Below are 20801 nucleotides of genomic sequence, written 5' to 3' on the forward strand. Positions count from 1 at the left end.
AAGGTAATGTGAAAAATATTAACAGTGATGCCCTATCAATTTTCCTAAAAAAATATGAAGCAGATGAATTTCATTTCACTTTCAGCATGCACAGCTTACAACACATAATTATCTTTTTGCCTGAGTTAATTATTAGCAGTCAACAAAAACTCATTTCCATGTTTGCACTCCTGTGTATTAAAGTATTTTTTCCAGATTTTTCAGTTTAAATAAAACAAGTAGCAAGTATAAGAGTATCACTACCATTGTCATGACCATATCAAAAGGCACCAAACTAAACAACATAACCAAGTTTTAAGTAGCCAAAAGCTTTTTTCTTTTAACAGATACTAAAAATGGGGCAAAGGGGAGAAAACACAAGTATTCCCAAACAATAAAATGGCTCGTTTTGTATACAGTTACCAAAAGGGCCTAATGCTGCACAGCCAACTGTATGCATAGCACAGAAGGTGAGAGTGTGGTATAAAGAAAAGCCATGGGCTTTGGAATCAGATTGAAAGGAATTTACACTGCAGTTCAATCACATACTAATTAAGTGATTTTAAGTGACCTAACTTCCTTGAGCTTAATTGGTCTCATCTATAAAATCATCTAATATTAACACTGAAGGGCTATTTTGAATTTAAATAAAATGTACACAAAATGCCAAATATCTAGCCAGGTACACTATAAATAACAATTTTGTTTGTTTGTTTTTGAGACGATGTCTCTCTCTGTCAGCCAGGCTGTAGTACAGTGGCACGATCTCGGCTCACTGCAACCTCCACCTCCCAGGTTCAAGCAATCCTTCTGCCTCAGCCTCCCCAGTAGCTGAGACTACAGGTACATGACACCATGCCCTGCTAATTTTTTTTTTTTAAAGTAGAGATGGGGTTTCACCATGTTGGCCAGGCTGGTCTTGAACTCCTGACTTCAGGTGATCCACTTACCTTGGCCTCCCAAAGTTCTGGGATTATAGGTGTGAGCCACCACACCCAGCCTTAAATAGGAGTTGTTTTAACACATTTGTTAACACTTACATCTCTTCTGCCCTCTGCCCCCCACAAATTAGCTCAACCTAATTCAGAGGTTGGCCCTAATACATTTTTCAGCAGTGTTGCCTTCTCAATTTCAAATTCCTGTAAGATCACACCCTCTCTCATCCCAACCCAAACCCTACTAATGATCCCAAGAATTAGAAAATGTTATGCTCTGCCAAAAATAAAAATTTTAAAAGGATAAAAAAATGGAAGTATTTCTGACACTATTACTAAGATATTTTTTGGAGCAAAGCAGTCACATATGATTGAGGCCAAATCTCAGTCCCAATGATCAAATTCAATTTGATTGACTGCTATTAACCCACCATGGCCAAATCTTGATCTTTTTTGTTAAGATTTTACAAATATTTTTAAAATTCTACATATGTTTACCCATATCTAGCACTATACTGAATACTACCACTTATGACTCAAAATTTTTAAATTTAGTAATAGAAACAATAATTTGTTTAGGTTATGACATTTCCAAGAGCAGCAGTCAGGAATGTTGTCATATTGTACATCCAAATACCATGATGTTGTCCTCTTATGAATCTAAAAACACATTGACCCCATTATGTCTCTGGACCAGCCCATCTGGGCAATACCCCTAAAGCAGTAAAGGCTACCTTAGAATTATCCCAATTTCTGAGGGAGATGAGACAACGGTTAGCATGTCCTGGGATGACTATTGGATCACTGGGACAGGACTACTTCCTATTCATCAACTCCTACTGGGGTAATTTTTGAAAGATTGCACCTCTTAACTACATGGACATTGACTGTCTCTGGCACAAGAAGCACAAAGTCAGGGCAGGTTTTTCTGAGCAATGGATTTTAGGCATGCTATAGAAATCACTTGGGATATAGCTGACCATATACATAAATGTCCATAGTGTGTGTGTTGGGTGGGGCGGGGGTGGGGGGGCGCTTCTTACTTGGCAACCAACAAATGCCAAAAAATAAATTAAGCATTTTGTAACTGATTAATGAAGAAGAAATTACAATCAATTATTGATATTTTACCATATTTTACAAATGTACCCTGATTAACCCCATTCAGTTAATATAAATGCCTCCGCTCTTCAAAGAAATTGACAGAACGACCAATGACACAAGAATAGCACCATTTATAATACAGACAGCTCTGCAGTAAAGCATAAACAAAAAGGTCGATTATTTAGTCATTATAAATTGACCTCTCGTCCAAAGCAATTCTTGGCTTCACTCAGAGAGAACTAGTTCCCCTGAACCTTTAAGGAAAAACATTATCTTTGCATAGCCTCAAAATATTTACTGTCATTGTTTTTAACACATACCCAGAAATTCCTCCTCCATGGATGAAGCTTACTCCCATCCTCTTGAGTGTGAATGGGACTTAGTGACTTGCTGCTAGTGAACAACAACAAAAAAGGGAAATACAGGAAGTTTACAGGGAGAAACCTAACAGAGGTTTCTAAGTGGCAACTGAGAGGTAACTAAGTGATTGAAGTTAACATCATCAGCAGTAAGTCCTGTAGATTTTGTGTCCACTAACATAATCCAACAAGAAAGGTACATCATCTTAGGGTATTCTCTCCCAGAATCCATAATCTCAGCCTCATCATGAAAAAAAAAAAAAAAAATCAGAAAAACCCAAATTAAGGGACATTCCACAATATGGTCTACTCTTCAAAAGTGTCAAGTTCAGAAAAGACTGAGAAACCGTCAAAAATTAGAGGAGACTAAGGAAATACAAAGAATAAATGCAATGTGGTATCCTCACTTAGAAGAGAAAAAGGCCATCAGTGGAAAAACGTGGAGAAATGCAAATAAATTAATACCAATATTAATTTCTTAGTTTTGATAAAGGTACTATGGTTATATAAAATATTAAGGGAAGCTGAGTAGAAGGTACATGAAAACTGCATTATTTTTTTAACTCTTCTGAAAAATCTAAAAAGTATTAGAAAATGCAAAGTTTACAAAATAAGTAATTGGATCTTAATATCATTTAGTATTACATTAATCTACATACAAAATTTTCTGCAAACTCAACCACTTTCCTCACCTGTTAGAATAGATTCATGGCAGGTTTCTACATGAGTTGCTTTTCATTGAAGAACATCGTCCCAAGACTCCAGTCTTTAAAAATGAGACAAACTTTCCTAGCAAATATATGGACCTTTAGTGCAGAAAATCACGCCCAGTAACTACAAATGACAGTTCATTCACTCACTCAGCAATCTTGGTCATCACGAACCATGTGCCATGTACTGTGTCATACACTAAGAATGAAAAGATCTACCCTCAATAGATGAACCAACCAGTATTTTCACTTCAAGAGCAGTGGAATCAGAAAAGCCCCCTGACCTTGACCAACTGAACTGGGTGCTTTCCCCAGGTTATCTCACAGCACTCTGTACCTGCCACATTGAACTGTATTTGTTGGTTTCCTCATATCTGTATCACCTCACAAGTGTTATTTGCCAATAACCATGTAGGGTCTGCAATTCCACGTTATCTGTAAGCTAATAGGTTAGCCTGTTACTGTTTCATGGTTGCTAGCAGAAGACATGAGACACCTGGGCCAGAGACAAAGGTGTCTCCGGCAAAAGCAGCAGGCAAACTTCATGTTAATTTTTGTTGGTTCCTCATGCCCTCAGTCTCAGAGTGGTAATTTGAAGAGTCCTGTACATGCTGTGTGTGGACTTTGTTACAGGGAAGGAACACTGAGCTGACTGTTCTTTTCAGTCAGTGAGTAAGTTCCTTAAGTATAAGCAACCCTGAGGGAGGTATTACCTCATCCCTCAGGGTTGCTTGCTACAACAAAGAACAGTCAGAGCCTTGCAATCTGGACCCACCCACCAGAAGCACTCTGGGCCACTGCAGTGAAGCTCTCCCAGTAATATTCTGAAAGGCCGGCAGTGTGCTGTAGGCATTTCTGTACCCTCAGCACTTGGCATCGTATATGATACATGTGATTCCTTACTGTTTGGTTAATAAGTATCTATGAGCTAGAAATCTTGAGTTTGAAGCAAAAGACTACTGCTCCCAATTCTGTGGCCATGTACACAGTCAATCTTTTTAAGCTTCATTCTCTTAATTTCTAGGAAATGTTCAATAATAGAAGTTCAAGAAATGTTCAGTGAAAGAATTCTAAGGATTCTTCTCTAATACTGAGAGGTTCATGATTCTCTCAACAGCAGAATGCCAGAAAGCCCAGGTGCCTGATCTCTCTCTCTAACAGATCCGACTCAGTGCATTCCCCCACGGAGGTAGAAATTCATGAAGGCGTAACACATTTCAGATTCTTGTAGGTGGAGTTTTGTTTCTGAGGGTTATTCATTAAAACCCCACATTTCACTGTCAATTTTTATAAAGTCTTTATAAACACAAGGCAGAAGACTCTATACAGAATTTTAGATACAAAACCACGTTAATTATCTACTTACCTAGAAAGAAGTAAAGAAAGTTTCTAAAACTTCCTGATTTTAAAAAACCAGTAGTACCATTATTAAAAACAGTATTTCCCTTCATGTGCAATACACAAGATATAATAGATCATGACCATAATGCTCTATATCAGGTTCTTTTCAAGTTCTAAGTAAACAGATAAAATATAGATCTACTGTTCTCTGAGGAATTCTCACCACAGATTATTAAGAGCACTATGTTGATATCCTCCCCACTGAATGCCACTAAATTAAACAGTATATATTCCTATTTCATTAGCATTAATTCCATTTTTAGGTCACTGAAAATTCTGAGACCAATGTAGTATTCTCACAACAAATCACCTGAGGATATTCTTTCCATCCTACTTCAGATACGACAGTGCTAGGAATATATCATGCAGTATTCTATATGTGCTTTGTTCTTCTGCATATATCACCTTTCAGTTGGAAAAGGTACATTTTAAGCTTTTTTCATTTGATTAACTCAGATCTAATTAGTTTATTAGGCTGGCTTGCTTTTATTTAACAAAAGCGGAAGGGAAAGGGAAAGGCAAGGAAATGAAAAGAGAAAAGCAATGGACAGCCAGTAGGCAGTCTCTTGCCTCCACGGTGTTAGGATGGAATAAACCCACAGACTCGGGGTCTTTCCCTACTCCACCCTCCAACTCACCTCTCCAGCTGCAGCCTCGGGGACCATCTCCTTGCCCATTTCCTTCTGAGACCAGCTAACAATGGTTTTTGTAGTTAACTCCTTGTCTCCAACCAACCATGAGCTCCCAACTCTACCAGAGTTATTCTACTGAGATCAAGGCTACTGCCAGCTGCTTGGTCCTCCTGTATCTGTGGGCCTCCTCTACTTACCTCTTTCTCTCTCTGGGCTTTTGTTTGAAATGCAACAGTGTGGCCCCAGAAGGCATGAACCACTTCTGCCACAAGTTGGCGAATAAGCGTGCCAAGCATGCCTAGAAGATTCAAAATCAGCGCTGCACGGAGCAGCCGCCCCAAGATGAGTGGGGTCACACCCTGGGTGCCTAGAAAACTGTTCTGGCCCCAGGGAAAACCCTAACCAGGTCCTGCTGGATCTGCAGGCACTGGGCTATGGCCACACGGACCCGCATTCTCTGTGACTTTCTACACAAGGAGGTGAAATGCATCAAGAAGGAAAACCGCCTGACCAACCTCCATAGGTCAAAAGACTCACCCTCCAACACAACTGGGAGCCTGGCAGTGCAGTGCCCTGAGGCCCGGCTGCAGCTCCCAAGCCTTGGGGCTTCTGTCCAGGTGTCTGCCTCCAACTTAAAGGCAGCTTCCTAACCAACCACAAACGCTCTCTGAAGCTGCAGACCAAATGTAAGCAACACAGCTTCTTTTTTTGCAGAAACAAAAACTGTATCTTAGACAGTGATATATACGTAATTTTTTTTTTTTACTTTCAGATAACCAACAATATACATCGATTTTAATAAATAGTATCAAGTACAAAAAATACCAACTTTGAAGCCAGGCATACTTAAGTTTGAATCCTGATTCTGCTACCTAAGAGATAGGTGAATTTTGTACAAATTGATGGAACTTTATTTCTAAGGCTTAGTTTCAACAAGTACAGAAGAGATATCATGAAGTTTACCCTATTAGGTTAAAGTTAGGATTTAATGAAATAGAGAAGCGCCCATGTAACACATCTCACACAGAGCTTGCACCTGGTAGGTTTCAGGAAATGACAGCACTGATGACCACCATCGGCTTGTTAGCTTAACATCACCTGCTTTTTTGCAGGGTCACTAGCAGCCACAGGGCTCATTTACACACACACACCTTGCCTATTTATTAAGCCTAACCCTTCTGAGAACACTGGGTGTGCTCACTTAACACAAAGGTAAAACACTATAAAACTGTCTCAAAATTAAAAGCCAAGAGAACAGAACTTACAGGGTTGAAAAAACTCCTTAATAAATAACCTTGCTCTATCCCACGCAGCAAGAAGGACATTGTTGAAACCATTTCCATTAAATAAACCAAATCCATTTTGAAAGATTTTCAGTGAAGATGATTTCCCAACTCTCCCTTGGATGCCCAGTTAACATTCATAGCACAAATGGCTAATCTAAATCCCCTGCATTTTAGTTTAAGCACGGGTGATTCTTTTTCCTTTGTCTTTACAGCTTGGAAAACACAAAGTATTAAACCATTCTCAGACTTCTGTTGCTTAGCATCCTAAACCTTTCATTATAGATCCTGTTTCTCTTATTTTTAATCATCCTTCAAGTTCTCTGTATCACCTCTATAGCTGCAGAAGTTAAAATAGTTCAACAAATCACACATACACACACACACACACACACACACACACACACACAGAAGCTAAATAAAAGGGACAGTGAGTTAATGGTCTTTGCTCTTATTTTTCTAATTACATATATATGTTAGTACCATGTTCGGTTATTTTATTGACAGCCCCATATTAATGACCTAATTTCAAATATGACCCACAGTATATTCTAATCCAACAGTTTGCTTTTCTTTGCCCAAAAAATAATTCTTAGCTTTTGTACAGAGCTTTAGAATTTTAAAATAATTCTGCATGATCTTCACAACCACCCCTAGATTAAAGCAAGGCAGGTATTATTTCTAACAGTTTAAGTTTAAAAAAAAAAAGGGTTTCAAGACAACCAAAACCAAAACTAAGATCCCCTGATACCCACCAAGTGTTCTTTCCATTCTACTACCTAAACATGTATACTACACTTCAGGTACACTACTGAAAAGATGCCTTTCCTACCACAGAACTAACGCTACAACCGTCCCTTTTCATAGTCTCTGAATTCATGTTTCATGTGTTTTATTTTAGAAGAGGTTCTACACTGATTTTAAGGGAAAATATCCTTTTATTATCTTTCTAGAGCAAGAAAAGAGAATATATGAAGTTCTAATTAAATAGGACATTGATCAGGAGCATTTATTTGCTCTCCTTCCCAAATTTCACCTAAAATAATCTTAATTTTTTTAAAAGAGGAGTATGATTCTACAAGATAATCATACAAAGAAGAGACAATACCAATTGAGAGGGATACACCAGATGCTATTAGAATGTAGAACTCAGAAGAGGCCAGGCGCAGTGGCTCACTTCTAATTCCAGTGTTTTGGGAGGTCGAAGCAGGAAGATCTTTTGAGGTCAGGAGTTGAAACATGCCTGGCCAACATGGTGAAACCTCATCTCTACTAAAAATATAAAAATTAGCTGGGCGTTGTGGTGCATGCCTGAGTCCCAGCTACTCAGGAGGCTGAGGGAGGGGAACTGTTTGAACCCAGGGGGCCAATGTTTCAGTGAGCCAAGATCACACCACTGCCCTCCAACGTGGGCAACAGAGTGAGATCCTGTCTCAAAAAAGAAAGAAAAGAATGTAGTACACAGATGATTTGATGACGCAGCCAGTTACCTAACTGAAGAATAACTGGAATACAAGTCATCTGATAACCAGACGAGTACCTGAAATACAAATTAAACTCAAAAAAGATTCACTCATGTTCTCTCATTAAGCTATGTCCAGTACAACTAGTTTATATTATCTAGTAATAAAAATAAACATTCAGTCCTTAATGTGAACTTGAGACTGGAGTCAGTGCTAGTGATCCTATGGCTCAGCTCTGGGAGCTTCGGACCAGAAAGATAACCACAGCAGCCAAAAATGGTGATAGTGAAAACAACGTCCGCTCTGGGGACTGAAACCTACCACCATCAAATCAAGTATTATTTTGATGACTTTAATTTGCCATGAGACAAATTTTGAAAAGGAACAGACTAAATTGGATGAAAGCTGGATACCTCTGGAAATAACAAAATCCAACAGGTTAAATTACCTAACAGATTTTAATAAATAGAAGCACTGAACAAACCAAAGGGAGAACTAATGAAAATACAGATAAAACTAAAATCAGCAGATTTCCAAACCTCCCTCTGACTGTACAAAATGTCCCTCTGGCAACGGGCGAGTTGAAAAACATGATGTAAAACCAGATCCATTCATATGAAAGGCTTCCTAATGGATGCAACCCTTGGTAACATAATTCTTTTATGCCTAATCTTCTAAAGATTAGAAGATAAAGGTCAAGCACTAAATATTCAAATCAGAAAAACATTACACAAAGCATTTAAGCAATCAACATTTGCAGTGTTTGACAGTATTAAATCCAATAAAAAGTTTATAGCGACCCCAGCTCTGAATCCAGGTATAAAAACACAGACCTTCTAATACTTTTCAAGGAGGATTACAGTGCATAAAGAGAATAAAGAAGGCAAGCAAAACAAAGTATGAACTAAATTCAGAGCTGAGCAAGAGCAAGAAGAAAAATGGAAGTGCTGCAAAGAATAAATGCTTGAGAGGATGGACACCCAATTTTCCATGATGTGATTACTATGCATTACATACCTGTACCAGAATATCTCAGGTACCCAGTAAATATATATACCTACTATGTAACCACAAAAATAAACTTAAAAAAAAAAAAAAAAAAAAAAACAGAAGTGCTGAGGATGTTGAAATGTCTAGATTGGATGTTTGCTGAAATTTTGGGGTGACGTAGATGATGTGACCTGTAGAAAGCATCCGCATAACCTTTTCTCAAATCATGGAGGAAATAAAATGGATAGACTTTATCAGTGGAGCAAAAGAGGAAATAATTCTATTTAAGAAAAAAGCTAAAAAACACTAAATAAAGCAGAAGCAGCCAGTAATTGTAACCTACGACTAAGAAACAAGGAAGAGTTGTGGAAAGTACTAGATAGAAAGGCAGAAAAAGAAACACTGAAAAAAAACTCCTGCAAAATCACCAAGATTCCCTAAACAAACGAGAATCAAAAGGTCATAGATTTAAAGGAAAAGAAAAGGGAAATAAAGCTGCCTAGGCTGGATCTGCTAAAGGAAAAGTACAACTTCAGGGCAGGAAAATGAAAGTTCAGGATGATGAAAATGACGCAGCTGGACCAGTGAAAAAAAAGAGCCTCAAAACAATAGAAAATGTAAAAAGGCTCTGGAGACTAGCAGTTGAGCAAACAAATTCTGTTCTTAACTTCTGAAGGTTTTTAAAAAGAAAATCAAGTTAGGCCGACTTCAATATTCAGCTATAAGGAAAGGAAAGGTTTTTTTGTAATTGGAGTTGCCCTTTTTCTTTTTTGTTACCTAACTGAAAATTTTTTTAGCCCTGTCAGCCAGAACAAATGAAAAAAAAAAAATTGTTTTTTCTTAGAGTTTCACTCTTGTTGTCCAGGCTTGAGTGCAATGACGCAATCTCCCCTCACTGCACCCTCTGTCTCCCAGGTTCAAGCGATTCTCCTGCCTCAGCCTCCTGAGCAGTTGGGGTTACAGGCATGCAGCACCATGCCCAGCTAACTTTGTATTTTTAGTAGAGATGGGGTTTCTCCATGTTGGTCAGGCTGGTCTCGAACTCCCAGCCTCAGGTGTTCTGCCCACCTCGGCCTCCCAAAGTGCTGGGATTACAGGTGTGAGCCACCAAGCTCAGCCACAAAATTTTTTTTTAATGTATAGTTCTGTTTGTGTTATTTCAGATGTTTTAAATATCAAAGGAAGAACCATCTTCTACTATATTGCCTTTGTAATATGAGACCGCATTAGTACAAACTATATTCCATACACAAAGAGGGAAAAAATAAACTGCATCAATGAGGGCGAATAAAACTGTCCTGTTGCCTCGTGGAAATAAAAGTTTCAAGGTTTAGTTTAAAAAAATAGGCTGCTAGAGAAATATCCTTTCTTTTCCCTTCACTCTAATAGTTGGAACAAGGATACAGAGGAGGAGAGAAATTCAAATATCGTTACAATTAAAATTTCCCACCCAATATAGCTTTTCATAAAATTACACTGAGCAAAATATGTAATAGCTTTAAGTGAAAATATGCACAGACAACAACTATATTGACCAAACTGCAGTCTAGTTATTTCGTTTTTATTTGTACCTCTAAAAATGGTATTTATGGACTTGCACATAATATTTTCCCCATGTTTATCTTCAATATTGATCCAGTGTGTTCTGCTCATACTGTAAACATTTTTCTAACTCTGGCTATCTGTGCCGTCTTGAAAGGAACAGACAATGCATACGGCATGAATCCAATGATCGATTTTTGGGGGGAAAAAAGTGAAGGGCAGAAGAAATTTCTTATAGATCTTACTTTTTATGTTTGAAAGTAAGAGTTGGGTGTCATTTTCAAAGCTCTTGAAACGTAACTTAGAACTGCAAGAATACTATTCAAAAAGAAAAGCCAAAGGCATGGTTAGCTCTTTCAGAGTCTTACAGAAAGAATCCTACAAAGACACCTAAAGACTCATGGTTCTAGAAAAAAAAGTATGACTGTGAACAATCATCCCCCTTCCCATACCCACCACCAATACAAATGAGGGTGTCACTGTCCATGGCCAGAAACAAAGCAGGCAGTGCCTGGGCAGCACAAAGGAAGCAGGCTGGAAAGAGCTGCCTTTCTAAAAATGGTTCCCACCTCTATGGGGGTAACAGAAAATTTCCCATTAGAAATCTACTTTTAAAGATTTGTATTCACTTTATAAAAAAATCTGTAAATTTTTAAAAATTGACAATACAGGGCCGGGCGCGGAGGCTCACGCTTGTAATCCCAGCACTTTGGGAGGCTGAGGCGGGTGGATCACGAGGTCAAGAGATCGAGACCATCCTGGTCAACACGGTGAAACCCCATCTCTACTAAAAATACAAAAAATTAGCTGGGCGTGGTGGGACGTGCCTGTAATCCCAGCTACTCGGGAGGCTGAGGCAGGCCAATTGCCTGAACCCAGGAGGCAGAGGTTGCAGTGAGCTGAGATCGCGCCATTGCACTCCAGCCTGGGTAACAAGAGCGAAACTCCATCTCAAAAAAAAAAAAAAAAAAAAAAAATTGACAATACATATGAACTTCAAGAATAATTATTAAACCAATATAAATAACCGTCGTCTGGGTCAGGAAATAGAATACTGCCAACACCACACCAGCTATCTGGCCCTCCTCAATCATTACACCTCATCTCCCCCACTAGAGATGACCACAATCCTGATATCTGGAATAATCATTTCCTTGATTATCATTTTAACATTTACATATGCATCCCTAAGTAACAGTTTTTTTCCTGTGTTTAAACTTTATATAGATTCATACTAAAAAATTCTGTGGGCATGTTTCTTTTACTTCATGCTATCTCGAAAAGATTCATCCATTTATTTAAGCATTCATTCCACTATTAATGAATATTTGTGTTGCTTCCATCTGGGGCCCTTCTGAACACACAGCTGTGAACATGTGTGCACACACATGCTAGAGTTTCTCTAGAGCAGGGGTCCCCACCCCCCAGACCATGGACCAGTATCAATCTGTGACCTGTTGGGAACCGGGCTGCACAGCAGGAGGCAAGTGAACAAAGATTCTTCTCTGTTTACAGCCACTCCCCACTGCTTGTATTACCGCCTGAGCTCCACCTCCTGTCAGATTAGCAGCAGCATTAGATTCTCATAGGTGCCAAACCCTACGGTGAACCGCACATGCGAGGGATCCAGGCTGCGTGCTCCTTAGGAGAATCTAATGCCTGATGATTTGTCACTGTCTGCCATCACTGCCAGTTGAGACTGTCCAGTTGCAAGAAAACAAGCTTAGGACTCCCACTGATTCTACATTATGGTGAGCTGTAAATTATTTCACTATTTTTATCATGATAAAATAATAACAGAAATAAAGTACACAATAAATGCGATGTGCTTGAATCATCCTGAAACCATCATCCCCACCCCAGTCTGTGGAAAAACTGTCTTCCACAAAACCAGTTCCTGGTGCCAAAAAGGTTGGGGACCTCCTCTCTAGAGTATCCTTTAAGGGTGAAAGTGCTAGATCTTCAATTGTGTTGGAAAATGGCAAACTATCTTTCAAAGTGAATATCAGCATACATACACTGTGTATAAATAGAAATTCAATTTTTAATTACCAGTCTTCAAAAATTCACTGTTACAACAGAAATCTACTTAGAGAATACGTTAAGCTAGGTATACTCTTAGAAAAAGGTCTATTTCAAAATAGCATTTGAGAATTGGACCAGAGGTCCAGCTAATTTGGGAAGAAAATATAACATACAGGCAACCGTCCATATTAAATCCTCCATATTGTATTTAACCAACCACAGATCAAAAATATTTTTAAAAAATAAAAACAATACTGGTCAGGCACAGTGGCTCACACCTGTAACCTCAGCACTTTAGAAGGTCAAAGAGGGAGGATCACTTGAGGCCAGGAGTTCAAGATCAACCTAGGCAACATAGCAAGATCCTGTCTCTACCAAAAAAATGAAGCAATCAGCCAGTCCCATTATAGTCCCAGCTACTCAGGGTGCTGGGGCAGGAGGATTGCTTGAGCCCAGAAGATTGAGGCTACAGTGAGCTATGATCATGCCACTGTACTCCAGTGTGGGCAACAGAGAAAGACCCTGTCTCTCTAAAAATAAATGAAGAAAATTTTTTAAAATAAACAATACAACAAGAAAAATACAAATAAAAAATAATACAGGATAACTAGACATAGCACCTACATTGTATTAGATACTATAAGTGATTTAAAGCTGATTGAAAGTATATAAGATATCTATACTCTTTTCATAGGTTATATGCAAATACTGTGCCATTTTATATCGGAGGCTTGAGCATTCCTAGATTTTGGTATCCACAGGGGTCCTGAAACCATCTCTCTTGAATACCAAGGGAAAACTGTATAAAGAACAGTACTTAAGTCCTCAAAAGCATTGCAACAAAACCAAAAATTAACAAGTAGGACCTAATTAAATGAAAGAGTTTCTGCTCAGCAAAAAAACACTATCAACAGTGTAAACCGACAACCTGTAGAATGAGAGAAAATATTTGCAAACTACGTATCTCCCAAAGTTCTAATAATCTTTAAGAAACTTAACTAAACAAGTAAAAAAACATTTTAAAATGGGCAAAAGACATGAAGAAACACTTCAAAAGGTGACACACAAGTTGCCAACTAACAGATGAAAAAAATGCCCAATATCACTAATCAGAGAAATGCAAATCAAAACCACAATGAGATATCATGTCACACCACTCAGAATGACTATTATTAAAATGTCAAAAACAAATAAACAAAAAAACAAACAAAAATGGATGCTGATGAGGCTGTGGAGCAAAGGGAATGCTTACACACTGTTGGCGGGAGTAGAAATTAGTTCAGCCACTGCAGAAAGCTGTTTGGAGATTTCTCAAAGAACCTAGAACTACCATTTAACCTAGCAATCCCATTACTGGGTATATATCCAAAAGAAACGAAATCTTTCTACCAAAAAGACATATGCAGTTGTATGTTCATCGCCAGCACTTTTCGTAATGGCAAAGACACGGAATCAACCTAGGTGCCATCAATGGTGGACCACATACAGAAAATGTGGTACATACACATCTTACAATACTATGTGGCCATAAAAAAGAATGAAATCATGTCCTTTGCAGCAACATGGATGTAGCTGGAGGCCATTATATTAAGCAAACTAATACAGGAACAGAAAACCAAAGACTGCACGTTCTCACTCATAAGAGGGAGCTAAACATGGGGTACTACGAACATAAAGATGGCAATAGTAAACACTAAATAGTTACCAGAGAGGGAAGAGCAAGTGGGCAAAGGGTGAAAAACTATTAAGTGTTATGCTCAGTACCTGGGTGACAGGATCCATTATAACCCAAACCTCTGCATCAGCATCATGCAATATACCCAGGTAACAAACCTGACATGTCCCTCCTCGATTCAGAATAAAAGTTGCAATTATTTTTTTTTAAAAAGATGAATACAACAACAACAACAACAACAAAGGAACAGTCCAAAGCATAGAGCCTTTCTGTAAGATACCAAATCTGGATATATCTCACCATGATGGCAATGGCCATCCTTCAGGGCACATGGCAAACACTGAGATAGAAGAGAAAAACAGATGAACAGTTATAGATGGAAACAACTACAAGTAAGGGAAAGGGGGAAAAAAGCTTACTTTTATTTCTTAACCTAAGACCACTGACTTTTTAATGTTTAGAGACTCAGAAAAACACTAGCATTCAATAAACGTCTCAACAGTCAATGATATTATACGGAAGAACTTTTAATTTCTCAGAAAAATATAAATAATGTTGCAACCATTGCTATTTATGTATTTAACATTTGAGGGAAAATATTAGACTATGACTTTACTGAATAGAGACAAGTAAGGTTCTATTAGCAAAAAAATTAAATACTAAAACTAGGCACCATGTTCACACATGAAGCAGAACTAAAGTCAGTGTAACTCTGAGATAAGATGCTGGCATCATCACATCAAGCACTGTTACTTCTATTCTCGCTCTTCCTACATGGAGAAACAGTAGTGCCCAAAAAGAGAGTCATGGTAGAAGTAGAGTCAAGTCAACGTTTATTTGACTTGGTGGCCTGTGCCCCTTACACTAAACCACATTGTCAAAAGAAAACTGTCACATCACAGGACAAATTTAAATGTTCAATATTAAAAATCAACTGTTGGAAGGTTGATAAATTGCTCCTAATTTCACTACTTTGGTACATAATCGAGAAATTATATACTCATAAAGAAAAATAGAAAATGAAAACCGAAAGGATATATACTGTTTAGGAGATGGAAGTACAAGGTAATCATGCCGTCCGTCTCACTCCACCAATCGAAAATGGTTGCAAAAGCCATGTAGCAAACAATAAAATGCAATACTCTTTGGGAAAATAAGCAAAATTAGAACTTTTAGAAGAAAATATAGGAGAACATCTTTAACCCTGGGGGAAAGATGGAGTTCTCAAGGCATAAAACAGCATAAACAGTAAGATAGACAATTGATAAATTCAACTGAAATTTAAAACAACGCACTGAAAGACACCACTATACAAGTGAATCTCATATCAAGAGATATCTGCAAACACAAATATCCAAAGATAAGTATAAAGACTATATTTTTTTAATCCACAAATCAATAAGAAACAAAATGCCAAATGGTTAAAGAATGTGAGCAAGCAGTTCACCAAGAAAGCAAACACCGCTAATACAAAGATGTTCAACCACAGTAATAACTAAAGAAAGGTAAACTAAAAACCTCCAATGATGAGGTCTCCACATCATCTCAGAGCAGGCATGCCCATGCTTTTATACAAGACTATATCATTACTGTCATCTGCAACCCCCTGCCCCACCAAATCTCAACGTCAAACCTTCTAATCTGCAGCCACCTCCTTCCCACCTCTCCAACTCACACCTTCTCAAGAAGGTCAATAATCCATCTGCCCAGAAGAATCTGTCATCCTGTGATCCCACGATCTTTTTACTGCCCCCATCTTCTCTCATACCTTCACTTATCTCCTTATCCCATTTAAATTTATGTCAATCATTCTAATCATATCCTTTCCCTCTCTCATTTCATTGCATTTGCTCTATTAAACTACAATCATAATTAAGTCCTACCCTTCCATCTTTCTGGGCCTGCACCCATGCAGCAGAATATGAGTCAGGAAAAAGTACATCTGTTCTCACCTTAAATTTATGAATACCCCTATTGTGGCCCAACATCTATACCGTATTTTCCTATTTAGAAAATAGGAAACTACTTTCCCACTTCCTCGACAACTATGTCTCCTTCCACTCTTTCCTTCTACTTCCAATACCTCCTCCGCAACACTTATCCTTGGTTTTCTTAGAAGAATGCTTCCTCAAGCCCCCATGACATCTACCCATCTACCCATATCTATGCCCATATATTCTACTTTTCCTCCAATTACAGTTGGAAAACTGCCCAAGCCCCAGCAATGAGCAATTTCTCCACCTGCACAACAGATCCTATCAAGCTCATATCTACTAAAGAATATAAAGGAATTCTCACTTTTCCCCACATTAATTTTGCCCTGTTTTCTGGATCTATCAAGAAGTAAACATGAGGCCGGGCACGGTGGCTCAAGCCTGTAATCTCAGCATTTTGGGAGGCCGAGGCGGGCGGATCACAAGGTCAACAGATCGAGACCATCCTGGTCAACTTGGTGAAACCCCGTCTCTACTAAAAATAAAAAAAAAATATTAGCTGGGCATGGTGGTGCGTGCCTGTAATCCCAGCTACTCAGGAGGCGGAGGCAGGAAAATTGCCTGAACCCAGGAGGCGGAGGTTGCGGTGAGCCGAGATTGCGCCATTGCACTCCAGCCTGGGTAACAAGAGCGAAACTCGGTCTCAAAAAAAAAAAAAAAAAAAAGTAAACATGTAGTTATTTCTCCCATCTTTAAAAAATGTCTTGACTGGCCAACCACAGTGGCTCACATCTGTAATCCCAGGTCTTTGGGAGGCCAAGACAGGAGGATTGCTTGAGCCCAGGAATTTGAGACCAGCCTGGGAAACATAACAAGACCCTGTCTCTATAAAAGAAATGCCAAAAAAAAAAAAGAAAAAAATCAAAAAGTCTTGACCCACTTCTTCCACCAGCCCATTATTCTCCTTTCCTTTATAACAAAACTCCTTAAAATTAAGTCATGTATGTCTGCTGTCTCAAAGGTCTCCTCCCACATGCTTTTTAAATTCAAGAAAAAATTTAGCCCACCACTCCAACAAACTGCACCTGTGAAGACCACCAATAACCTTCCTCTTGCTAAATTAAAGTCAATTCTTCATTGTCATCAACTGCATTTATACACATTTCTCCTTCTGTCTCAAAACACTTAAAGACACTACACTCTTCTGGTTATTCCTTCTACCACTCATGCTCAGTCTCCTTTGCTGGTTTCTTCTCTTTCCCCTAAACTCTAGACCAGGCGTCCCCAAACTACAGCACGCGGGCCGCATGCGGCCCCCTGAGGCCATTTATCCGGCCCCCCGCCACACTTCAGGAAGGGGCACCTCTTTCATTGGTGGTCAGTGAAAGGAGCACGGTATGTGGCAGCTCTCCAATGGTCTGAGGGACAGTGAACTGGCCCCCTGTGTAAAAAGTTTGGGGACGCCTGCTCTAGACAGTGTGGTGCCCAGAAGTCAGCCCTTCTCTAGGTAATAACTCCCCTGGTCATCTCATACATTCTTATGACTTTAAATATCATCTAAAGGCTGGCATCACCCAAATGTACTATCACCAGCCCATGCCTGGATTCTGAACCCTACATTCCTCTATCAGGCAGCCTGCTCCATGTCTCGTCTTAGATGTTGTGCTGGGTCTCTTCCATGTGCCAATGCAGACTTATCCTCCACCCTTCTCCATCCAGTTCTGCCCTAGAAGCTTGACCAGTATGGACTACAACTTCCTTTGTCTTCTGGCTTCCAGCAGGTTAGGCTTATGGAAGCCCTGGCAGAGACAGGAAGAGAATGTGTATTCCTCTGACTCTCTAAGTTTAAGATCATCTTCACTGGCTGAGTGCCCTCAATGAAGGTGATTCATTCTCCCAAGGCAAACTCTCTATGACCCTCTTCAAATTTCCAGTAACTAGTAACATACATGCTGCTACTCACCCTCCCGACACAGCACTACATCAATGCTTTCACTATACTACACACATACCTTTGTAAATGGTTCCTTTGTCAAAATGTCCAGTTATATGGAGGGTGCCAGCCATTTCTTAAGGAATTCTGATGGCAACAGGTATCTAAGTGACATCTCAATTTTAACACGTGCAACACTAACACCTATAACTTATACACCTCAGTTAATGGCAACTCCCTTCTTCTCACTGTTCAGACCAAAAACTTAGTGTCATCCTTTTTATCTCATACCCAACATTTTCAAGTGCTCTCTGCTCTTCCCTCTACATAGATCTAGAGCCCAGCCACTTTTCATCACCTCCACAGCTCTCCTCTGGACCCCGAACCTATCACCACTGCTTGCCTGGATTATTACTAGTGGCTTCCTAACTAGTCTACCTGCTGTTAGTAGTACTAGTGGCTTCCTAACTAGTCTACCTGCTCCCCTTTTGCCAGTCATCAGTTCCTTCCAACACAGCACAGTGATCCTGTTAACACAGGAGTTAGCTGTATCACTTCTTCTCTTCAAAGCCCTCCACTGGTTTTTTCATCTCACTCAGTAAAAGCAAACATCTTTACCACGGTCTACAATACTAGGCGATCTGGCTGCCTTTCCCAATTCATTGCCTACTTTGCTTCTGCACACTGGCCTTCTTTGTGATTTCCTATCCTCCTGTCTCACAGCCTTTGAGCTTGCTATTCCCTTTGCCTGGGATACTTTTCCCAGACATCCTCACTTGCTCCTTCACCCTCTTCAGATCTTTGGTCAAAAGTTATCTTCTCAGTAAGACCCCTGGCTACTTCTAAAATGATAACAGCCCTCCCTTTCTATCCTAAGCAAGTATGGCATTTAACATTTTGTGTACTGTTGTTTGTCTCTACCCTTTAGAAATTCAACTCTGCGAGGCAGGTGTTTATATCTGTTCTATTCACCGCTCTATGCCCAGCCTCTAAGCCAATACCTGGAACAGAGGGCACTTAAATATCTGTTGAATTAACTATACTAGACATGATTCAATCAACTGGTCACAATTTAAAAGTCCAACAGGGCCGGGCGCGGTGGCTCAAGCCTGTAATCCCAGCACTTTGGGAGGCCGAGGCGGGTGGATCACGAGGTCAAGAGATCGAGACCATCCTGGTCAACATGGTGAAACCCCGTCTCTACTAAAAATACAAAAAATTAGCTGGGCATGGTGGCACGTGCCTGTAATCCCAGCTACTCAGGAGGCTGAGGCAGGGGAATTGCCTGAGCCCAGGAGGCAGAGGTTGCGGTGAGCAGAGATCGTGCCATTGCACTCCAGCCTGGGTAACAAGAGCGAAACTCCGTCTCAAAAAAAAAAAAAAAAAAAAGTCCAACAGTACTATGAATTGGCAGAGATGCCAAACACTAGGAACTCTAGCTCATCTTTACTGTGGAAAGCAATTTGGCAATATCTAGAAATGTTTATGATTGCAAGACTAAGGAATCAGCAATTTTTTCCTCAGTTGTTTATTTATACAAACAAGGATAGTATACTGGGAAGCAGAATCCTTCCAAGGAGTATGGACAGCTTACCTAGAGAACACTACGTACTCTAGAATTTTTATTTTCAGAGAATGAAGTTTACCTCTCGAAAGTAAACCAATATAGCACTATGGCGCTAAGCATGACGAAACATGGCAGCTCTTCTCAGGCTTATATTGAGAAGAAACTGATAAATTAGCAACGGAGTGGGAAAGAAATTTAAGTACCTATCAAAAGACAGGACAGTTGCAATCACCAAAAAAAGCCAATCACAGGTAAACAAGCCTCTTCAGAAGAAACCAGCAAGCAAAGACAGACTACAAGAAAAATACATGAGAGACCCAAACCATGCCAGGTTTTCAATTATAAATAAAATGTTAAATAACCAAAATCATAATCCAGAGGACAGGCCTGGTAAGTTAGACTAGAATTTTTAACTGTCTTCCAACATTTATAAAGTATCCCTTTTGGGCAGATACTGGTAACTGAATAAATAATTGATTGAATTAAATTTACTTTAGTCCACCAGTTAATTTCATTGGAACTACTTCAATTTTGTCCCCCTAGATCTTTTGGCAGAACAACTGATAAGAATTAAAACTAACCAGCCCATATTTTACCTTCATTCCTCTTCTCTCATCTTGAAGCAAAGCGCTTATAAACCCATAACTAGCCAAAATATAGGTACCAAGAGGGAAGCACTCATTTGACTGGAAAAATTATTTAGTGTTACCAGTCCTTGAACAGTCATTGAGTTGAGAGCCATCCACAAGCCCAAAGACATTATGCTATTTGAATCACCTATGGTAATGACACGAAACTGAATCTCGTGCTTCTGACTCACAATTTTATGATCTCTCTACCTCTTTCCTGCTCAGAAAAGCATATTCTATTAAGTTAAAAGAGGATGCATCACTTCATTGTTCTTAGGCTGGTGCAGGCATTCAAAAATACAGGCAGATAAAGAAGGGAAGAACTAGACAGCAACATCAAAGTCACGAGGATGAGACAGTTCCAGTCCCAAAGTATTATTTTTGTTTTACTTCTTTGCTTCTCACATCTGCTTCCTTTACATGTTTTTAACCTGGCAATAATTATTTATTGAGGTGGTTGCAGATTCACACACAGTTGTAAAGAAATAATACAGAGCAATCTCTTTGTACACATTGCCCGGCTACTCTTAATAACATTTTGCAAAACCATAATATAGTATCACAACGAGGAGGGTGACACGGAAACTGATACAATCTGCCAGTCTTATTCAGATGTATTCATACTCATTTGTGCACGTGT

At 39.3% G+C, this 20801-nt stretch overlaps 2 protein-coding genes across 2 annotated transcripts in view; one reads left to right on the top strand and one right to left on the bottom strand.

Moving 5' to 3' along the window:
- Positions 1-20801, bottom strand: part of AVEN (apoptosis and caspase activation inhibitor) — a 174192-nt gene that overhangs the window by 118730 nt on the left and 34661 nt on the right. The window lies entirely within an intron of this gene.
- The window catches only part of CHRM5 (cholinergic receptor muscarinic 5), an 86498-nt gene that overhangs the window by 13685 nt on the left and 52012 nt on the right, over positions 1-20801 (top strand). The window lies entirely within an intron of this gene.

This window comes from Saimiri boliviensis, chromosome 2 (genome assembly GCF_048565385.1).
Source record: "Saimiri boliviensis isolate mSaiBol1 chromosome 2, mSaiBol1.pri, whole genome shotgun sequence".
Lineage (NCBI taxonomy): Eukaryota > Metazoa > Chordata > Mammalia > Primates > Cebidae > Saimiri > Saimiri boliviensis.